This window comes from Nicotiana tabacum, chromosome 7 (genome assembly GCF_000715075.1).
Source record: "Nicotiana tabacum cultivar K326 chromosome 7, ASM71507v2, whole genome shotgun sequence".
NCBI lineage: Eukaryota > Viridiplantae > Streptophyta > Magnoliopsida > Solanales > Solanaceae > Nicotiana > Nicotiana tabacum.
The window spans coordinates 37159168-37167739 of record NC_134086.1 but is presented as its reverse complement, the minus strand read 5'-3'; positions in this window follow the sequence as shown (position 1 = coordinate 37167739).

The following is an 8572-nucleotide window of genomic DNA, read 5'->3' as shown; positions in this document are numbered from 1 at the left end:
AACCCGCAGTCCTGTTCAACCAACCGCTTTCGGGCATCGGTACCAACCCACTCAGTTCTGTTGTTTTCTGCCATTGTCTTTTGCCCTTTGTGTTGTAGGGAAGCGTTACTTTCAGGACCACAACCAACCACCTTTCTAAAGATTGAAAAGGGAACAAAAATGAGAGCAACCGGTTAGCGTTTAGGGTTTTTCACAGATAGGAAAAACACACATTGAGGATGCAATGCAACAAGGCAGTTAACCCTTTCTATCATGCATTTGCTTCAGTTACGTGCGTCATTCCGGCTTCTTGTAATTGTGCTCCCCTTTTTTTTCTTTTTTTTTTTCTTTTTAATGGTGGTCGAATCTTATGTGGATTGCCTACGTATCATGTCCCCGCATGAATCAGACCGGGCGTAGTTCTGCTACATAAAAGGTAAACAACAATAAAACATTTTTGGAATCACTTAAAGACGAACAACAGACTCGAAAGTCAAACGGCCCACATTCTCTAATAAAAAGAAATACAAACTTAAGCAAAATAAAATGATGGATTCCTTCCCCTATATGCCGATTTTGACCAAACGGTTGTTTTTGCAAACGTGGCCCCTTCCCAATCTCACATAAATTTTGAGGCCGGGAAGATTATTTTATGACACTTCACAAACTTGTCCGTTCTTTTACGAAAATAGCCTTTTGACAACTGAAAGATACTCTAAGGCTATCTCGGCAAGAACGGTTTAAGACACCGCCGAAGCTGGCTCGGCTTATTTTGACCAAAAATCTAAACGGTATTCTTGACCACTGACTCTTTTTCTTATTATTTTTCAAATTAAAATAAAAGACCGGGTTTTGCCAACGCGGCCTTTCAGTACCTCGGGGACGAAGATTTTAAGGTTGCTTTAGCTAACCGACCAAAATCCTAAAAACATGACCAAAGGTGGCAGTTTATGCAAAGTCAGCCTTCCGGCGTCCTTTTTGGGAACATTCGGCTATTTCTGACAAAAACAGCATCACCCAACTCTATGACGAAAAATTTTTGACATTTTTTGGCTATTTTTGCAAAAGGGGAGGTTGGACCCGATGAGTGTTGTCTACGTATCTCACATCCTGTGAGAATCAAACCGGCATAGTTCGGGCCATGACAATAAACTAATTCTGACAACAAGACTTGTTTAAATAAATTACACTAAAAAAATATTTTTTTCACAAAATTTTGGCAGAGTTCGCCGGTAACTCAGAATTATCTTTCTACACTACTATTTTTTTTCAATATTCCAGTATTTTCTGAAGCCGGTCAGCATGCAGATCTGAAGCAAATAAATGTGCAAAACAAACAGGATGCATCAAGATGGTCTTTTTTCATTTCAGGTTGCTTGTCCTAGACGGACCCAACCCTTGTGTTGAGTCCCCTAAGTCAAATGCAACATGATGCAAATAAACGTTCCTACTAGGGATCCGGCATGAAGTCAAGTTATTTTAGGTTCAACCTGGGTATATGTTCTAGACAGTATACCCGAGCGGACAACTCGAGTTGAGGAAGGAGCTCCTTTCCGGGAACCAAAAGGCCAGCCAGCTTAGAAACTTTCCGAGCCTCTTTTATTTCAGGGTATGATACTAACAGAATAGGGAGTCTCAACCAGTAAGCACATCCCCGGAGGTGAGAAGAGAAGGTTTCAGCACAGTTTATATGTACAGTTCAAATAATATCAAAGCGGTAAAAAAGCATCATTTTGCACATTTAAGCTCAATCATACGATAAAGCCAAATACAACAATTATTCTAAGCTCGAATTTCTAACCCTGAACCAGTGGTTCTGGGTTAAATCCCCAGCGGAGTCGCCAGAGCTGTCACACCTCCTTTTTACCTACACGCTGCCGTGAAGGGACGCGGAAGGGAGTTTTTTCCAATTAAAGGACAATCAAAACGGGATTCATTTATTTATTTCAGAGTCGCCACTTGGGAGATTTATGGTGTCCCAAGTCACCGGTTTTAATCCCTAATCGAGGAAAAGAATGACTCTGTATTACAGTTCGCAAACCAGAAATCCGGATAAGGAATTCTGTTAACCTGGGAGAAGGTGTTAGGCATTCCCGAGTTCCGTGGTTCTAGCACGGTCGCTCAACTGTCGTATTTAGCTTAATTATCTGATTCTATACAATTATGAATTTATGTGCAAACTTTAAACTCTTTACCGCTTTTATTATTATTATTTTTTTTAATAGAGAATTACAACATTGTGAAAAACGTATCTCAAACCACGTCACATCAATGTACCCGTGGTTATCGACACATTTCGACTCTGTTGAGATTTAGATTTGGGTCACATAAATGTGCACCTGAGTTTAAGAAAGTAAATTATTAAAGGCGCGCCTAAAGCGACTAGCGTATCATTATTTTGGGTAAGGCCGTGAAATTTGCTAGACGGCCGATCCCGAAGTCTATACAATTATTAACCAATTATTGAGGGCCCCGCAACTTGTGTGTTTTATTGGACGAGGCTCATCTCGTTTATTTTAAAAGGATAATCCTAAAGAGACTACATTTTTTCTATTTTAAGTTCGTCTCTAACAAAGAGAAAAATTCTAATTAATTACATGCTTGAAAAGGCCGCTACTTATTTATCGGATTAAGGCAAATGCAAACTGAAAATTGCAATCGAGACAAAGGGAGATTGTTTCATGCCTTATTCTATAATTGAATATTACTAAAATTGAAATTATAAATAGAGTACGGAATTTACAAATAATATTACCAAAATAAACTAATTATCCTCTAACTAATTTAAACCCACATTGCTAAATGAATTGAACCATTGGAATTAATTGTTTACAACTATTTGAAACTGGAATTAACCTTAATCACTAATGCTTATTCGAAAGTATGTTAAACTTAATCGTTAACTCGTCTTGTTTGAACTCAACTCATGCCTATTGGATTAATGATCTTAGCAATTACTACTACAATCCTAACTTAAAATATAGTGGGCCTACTGATTCTACGAAATTACTGGCTATTTTTTATTCTGCCTAATATTTACAGATCTCCATTACTAACATGATTAAAAATTCACAAGATGGGACTCATTTCTATTCCGGTTTGCATGAATTCAGAGTTATAATTCTTAAATCAAAATAATCTCCAGTAATGACTATCTATCAATTCATGTACCCATAGGCATATAGAAAACAATTCAAACTAATTAGAATAGTTCTAAGTACAGTCCAATTTTCAGTATAGTTGTACAATGTAAATACATGTTTAAGATGAGCATAAATATATACAATATTTCCTAATGTACATTCTAATACATTAATTGAACACACTTTAATAGGCAATCTGTTAAGCCTTTTAATTCAGCATTTTTGCAGTTTGAAGTCACCTCAGAACTAATCTCAGAAATGTGTACCTGGAAAGGGACCACAAGGAAAAGGAAGAAAAGGATCAGCAGGAGCAGTAGCAACAACACAGCAACAACAACAGTAACGGAAACAGAATAGCCCAGTAACAGTGTTTAATAAAACCAGCAGAATTCCAGCAACACCCCAATGAAACAATAACAAATAACTAACCAAACTCAAGGAACAAACCAAATGAAAGCCCAGAAACACCAACAGCAATCAACGGGCAAAAACAAAATGAACCAGAAATGCAATAGGACAATCGATTTCTGACTCTTTGTCTTTCAGACTCTTAAGGAAAGAAACTCAGAGCTTCAATTCAACAAAAACAACCAACACTAATTCTGATTTTCAGTAGTCAAAGCAAGACCTCGCTCTTTCAGTTTTTAGTTCTTAAGTTACTCACCTTTTTTAGATTGAAAGACCAGTTAATGTTTAACCCTTAATTCTCTCTTAATGTTCAGAAAATCCACCTCTTAACTTGTGTCAAGCTCCTATTTATAGCCAAACTTGAAGCACTTAAATTAAATCCCACCATCTTCTCCCCATCCCCCTTTTGAATCCCACTACTTAATGTTTTGTCCCTCACTATATTAAACAAATATATTAGTTCCCACTACCACATATCTTTTCCTTATTTAATTCCCTTATTCCCCACTACCGCATGCTTTGTCCCCCACTATATTAAACAATGTATTAATTCCCACTACCACTTGTCTTGTCCCCCACCATGTATTAAACAATGTATTATTTTAATATTATTTAATTCTTAGTGGACAGAGCACTCATTAATCATTTTTTAAAAACTTAAAGTCCCGAAAATGCCCCTGAAAATACTGCAATTTACCATTCTACCCCCATCCCTTTCAATCTGTACCAAAACTATATCAGCTATAACCAATTCACCTAATCAATTAATCAACTTACAGCAGCTATAACCAAATCAAGCCTGACAATTGACAACTAATAATCAAACTCTGCATAATAAACTCGCCAAACAAACTCCTAATCGACAACGTTCATGAATTAACAACAAAGTCAGATTCATATCCGGACAAACTCATCAGAACAAACAAGTAAATCCAAATCACTAAACTCGATCATCAGTTGACCTCAAACTAAATCAAACAACATCATAACCAAGATGAATGATTCATACTAAATCAAAAACTAAAAAACCAACACATAAACACTCACATTAAATCACTTGATGAAAAACTAACGAACTTCAAAACAAAAAATGAATACGAATTAAATCCAACAACATTACAACAAAGATGAATGATTCAAACTAAATCACTTGACATTCGACATTAAATCACTTGATGAAAAACTAACGAACTTCAAACAAAAATGAACACGAATTATCTCTAACACAAATAAAGACCTGGGTTCGAATTCAAACCAACCTATCGGAACACGAACATAATCATAGAAAGAAGAAAAGGAGCGGAAGATGAATTTACTGAACGAAAACTAAAAGAAAAGAGAACGAAAACCTACTAGTTTGAGTCCGGGTTCGAACGGAAAACTCGACATATGACTGAGCTGCTGGTTCACGACTGGAAATGGGGAGCAGTTGCTTGACTGATGAAGAAGAAGCAACGGCCATGGGAGCTTGAGATGGAGGGGTCGTTTAGGATGAGGGGTCGACGTGGTCGTTCATGGTGGTTCGTCCATGGTAGGAGTTGAAGACGAAGCAGAAGAAGCAGCATGTGAAGCTGCACGAAGCAGCAGGTGAAGTCGCGGAATGGGGAGGAGCAGGGACAACTGGTCGTTTAGTTTTGACGATGAGGGAGGTTGGTTTTACAGCTGGTTGGTCGTTCGCTGGTGAGAGGAGGAGGCGCAGCCATGGGAGGGGGTCGTTGGAGCTTGCGACTGAAGGGCTGCCATGGGGTGTTGGTCGTTCATGGCTGGAGCTTGACGACGAAGAAGGTGAAGCAGAAAGGGAGTCGACGGAGTTGAGGTGAAGTAGATGCAGAAGGGCAGCCAAGGGAGGTCGTTGAAGAAGAAGCAGCAAGGGACGATGGGGACGACGGGGAGGGGTGTTGTTTGTCGTGGGCTGGTGCTGTGTGTGGCAGGTGTGGCTGGTCCGTCGTGGGCTGGTGGTCGTTTGGAGTAGATGGTGGTGAGGAGGGCAGCCATGGGACGTGAGGGGGAAGGGGGGGTGGTTTGGGGAAGATGAAGAGGAGAGGGGGCGGGTGGTTTTAGGGTTTTGGGGTTGGGAAAATGAAAATATGAAAATGGGGGGTTGGGATTCGTTTGGGTTATGGGGCGGACTGGGTCGGGTCGACCCGGTGGGGGTTATTTGGTTTGGGCTTGGTTGATTTAAATTAACAGGTTGCCCAATCCGATTTTCATCTTATTTCCATTGCTTTTTTTCTTCTTTTATTTTTCTTTAACTAAAACTAAATTCTAAAAATCCTAAATTATCCTATAGAACAAAATTAATTTATAAAAGTGCAAATTAATTCTCAATAACAATTAACACACAATTAAATAGCAATTACGATAAAATCACATAATTTGGACATTAAATGCTAAAACTACAACGTACATTATTTTTATGATTTTTTGTTCTTGTACAAACTTAATTGCTCCTAATTGTAGAATTAAATAAACATACACGGACAAATACAAATAATTATCCAAAAATGCCACGAAAATTCTCAAAATTGCACACAAAGGAAAATTGTTTTATTTTGAATTTTTGAGAGTAATTCTCACATAGGGCAAAAATCACGTGCTTACAGGGGGTGGATTGTTCGGTTGTTGGTACATGGGGGGCCTTTGAAAACCTTGCCCCCAGTTGCCTTGGTTCCCGCCATTGTTCCACCCTCCTTGATTGTTGTTGTTGCCCCAATTATTGTTATTACCATGCCAATTTCCTTTGTTGCCTTGATTACCCCAATTGTTGTTTTGGTTGTTGTTATTCCAATTACCTCCGCCTTGTTGTTGATTTCCCCAATTACCTTGAGGACGCCATTGTTGGTTTGAGGAGTTACCTCTATTCCCTTGATAGTTGTTGACATATTGGACCTCTTCGCTTTGATCATCATAGCACTCATTTGAATAACCACCACCATCATTGTTGTTGTCATATTGTTCACAATTAGCTTGAGGTTGTTGTCCTCTTTGCCTCCTTTTCAACATAGAAACACCTTCCATTGCGTTGACTTGGCGCGGGTTTTGGACTTGTTGCAATTGCGCCTTTGTCAATTGATTCATAGTTGTTGTAAGCTCGGCGATAGCTTGGCCATGATCATGCAACTCCTTGTGCAAATGGATGACCGTGGGGTCACCTTGGGGCATGTTTGCTTGGCTTTGCCATGCCGAAGAGGTGTCGGCCATTTCATCAAGTACATCACATGCCTCTTGGTAAGAAAGTTTCATAAAGTTCCCTCCGGCCAATTGGTTCACGATGCATTGATTTGTGGTGTTGATGCCCCGATAAAAGGTTTGTCGAATCATAGCCTCGGTCATATCGTTATTAGGGCACTCTTTCACCATTGTTCTATATCTTTCCCATATCTCATGCAAAGGTTCCGTTGGCTCTTGCTTGAAAGCTAGAATTTCATCCCGAAGAGCTGCCATATGACTTGGAGAGAAGAACTTGGCAATAAATTTGTCCGCCAATTCATCCCACGTTGTAATAGAATGATTGGGGAGTCTTTCTAACCAATCCAATGCTTTACCCCGAAGAGAAAATGGGAAAAGCCTCAATCTCAACGCATCCTCGGACACGTTTGTCTGCTTGCTACCCCAACATGTATCCACGAACCCCTTCAAGTGCTTGTAGGCATTTTGATTAGAGGCACCCGTGAAATAACCTCTTTGCTCGAGCAAGGTTAGCATAACATTTGTGATTTGAAAGTTCCCCGCCCGGATTCGGGAAGGAACATTAGCACTGGCGTATCCTTGATTTGGTAGATCTCTGGGAGCCACTCTCGGCGGTGCCGGAGGAGGGTCTGGAATGTTGTTGTTCTCATTTGCATTTATATTGACATGTCGGCCTCTCCGTGGAAGTTGAGGTAAGACCTCATCTTGTTCTAGATCCTCTACCTCCTCCCCCGCTATCACATTACCGAGAGGGTCATTTGCATTAAGAGCCATTGTACCTGATTGATCGACACAAACAAAATTAGTAAACAAGAAGGAAAGAGAAGCAAAACACAATTCTAGCTACACAAATAGTCAACACCGTAAGCTCCCCGGCAACGGCGCAAAAAAGTTGATCACGGCGAACTCAACCTTACACAACGGTAGGAGGAGCGGGCGCTAATACTTTTACCCGAATAGTGGTATCGGGGTCAATTTCCACAGGGAGCTTGGAATGGAGTTGCGTATTTGTTTAGACTAGGAATGCGTGTTTGCTCCTAATTGTACTTCTACCATTTTTTGGGTTTTTGTTTAATCACTACTATTATCAACTACAAGTTTAAGCTAATTTATGCTAAAAGGGTATGTTCTAAGTTGTGATTAATATAGAGAAAGGCACTAGGGTCGTGGCATCACCTAGGTGGTTAACTAACGGGTAAAGGTTACTAATAATAGATTGACATATTTGGGATCAATGTTATAACCGTGCACATTTGTACTCACTCTCACACCTCTCGGTAGAGAGAGCGATTTTGCCCAATTGACTCTCTCGAGATCAATTGGGTAGGCCAATTAGACCAAGCAACTAGGGTTCAAGTAGGGTGATTACTCTCTCGAGGTTTAACCCGTTAATTGGGACTACCATTTCTCATGGATCCACCCCAATCCTGGGGTCATAGACTCTCTTTCTCAAGAAAGGTCAAGACCCACTAAGCTAGAATCAATGTTTGCAACCATCAATCCTTAATTAAACCATAAAATTAACCCAAATAACAAACACCCAATATCAATCTATCAGTAAGAAGCAACACCCATTAATTACCCACACTAGGGTTGAGCCACAACCCTAGCTAATGGGTTTAGCTAGACATAATTAAAGCAGAAAATGAAGAAATAGAAGATGAAACAACCATATTAATTAATTGCTAATGCTAAACTATAATAATCTATGATGAAACTAAGCTAAAAATGCCCAATATAGGCCAAAACATAAGTCTCACGAGTGCAGTAGCTGTCAGTTGTACAAAACTTGATCTAAAAATGGTAAAATGTTCTATTTACAGTGGGCTGGAAAAACTGAACAAAAATGCCCC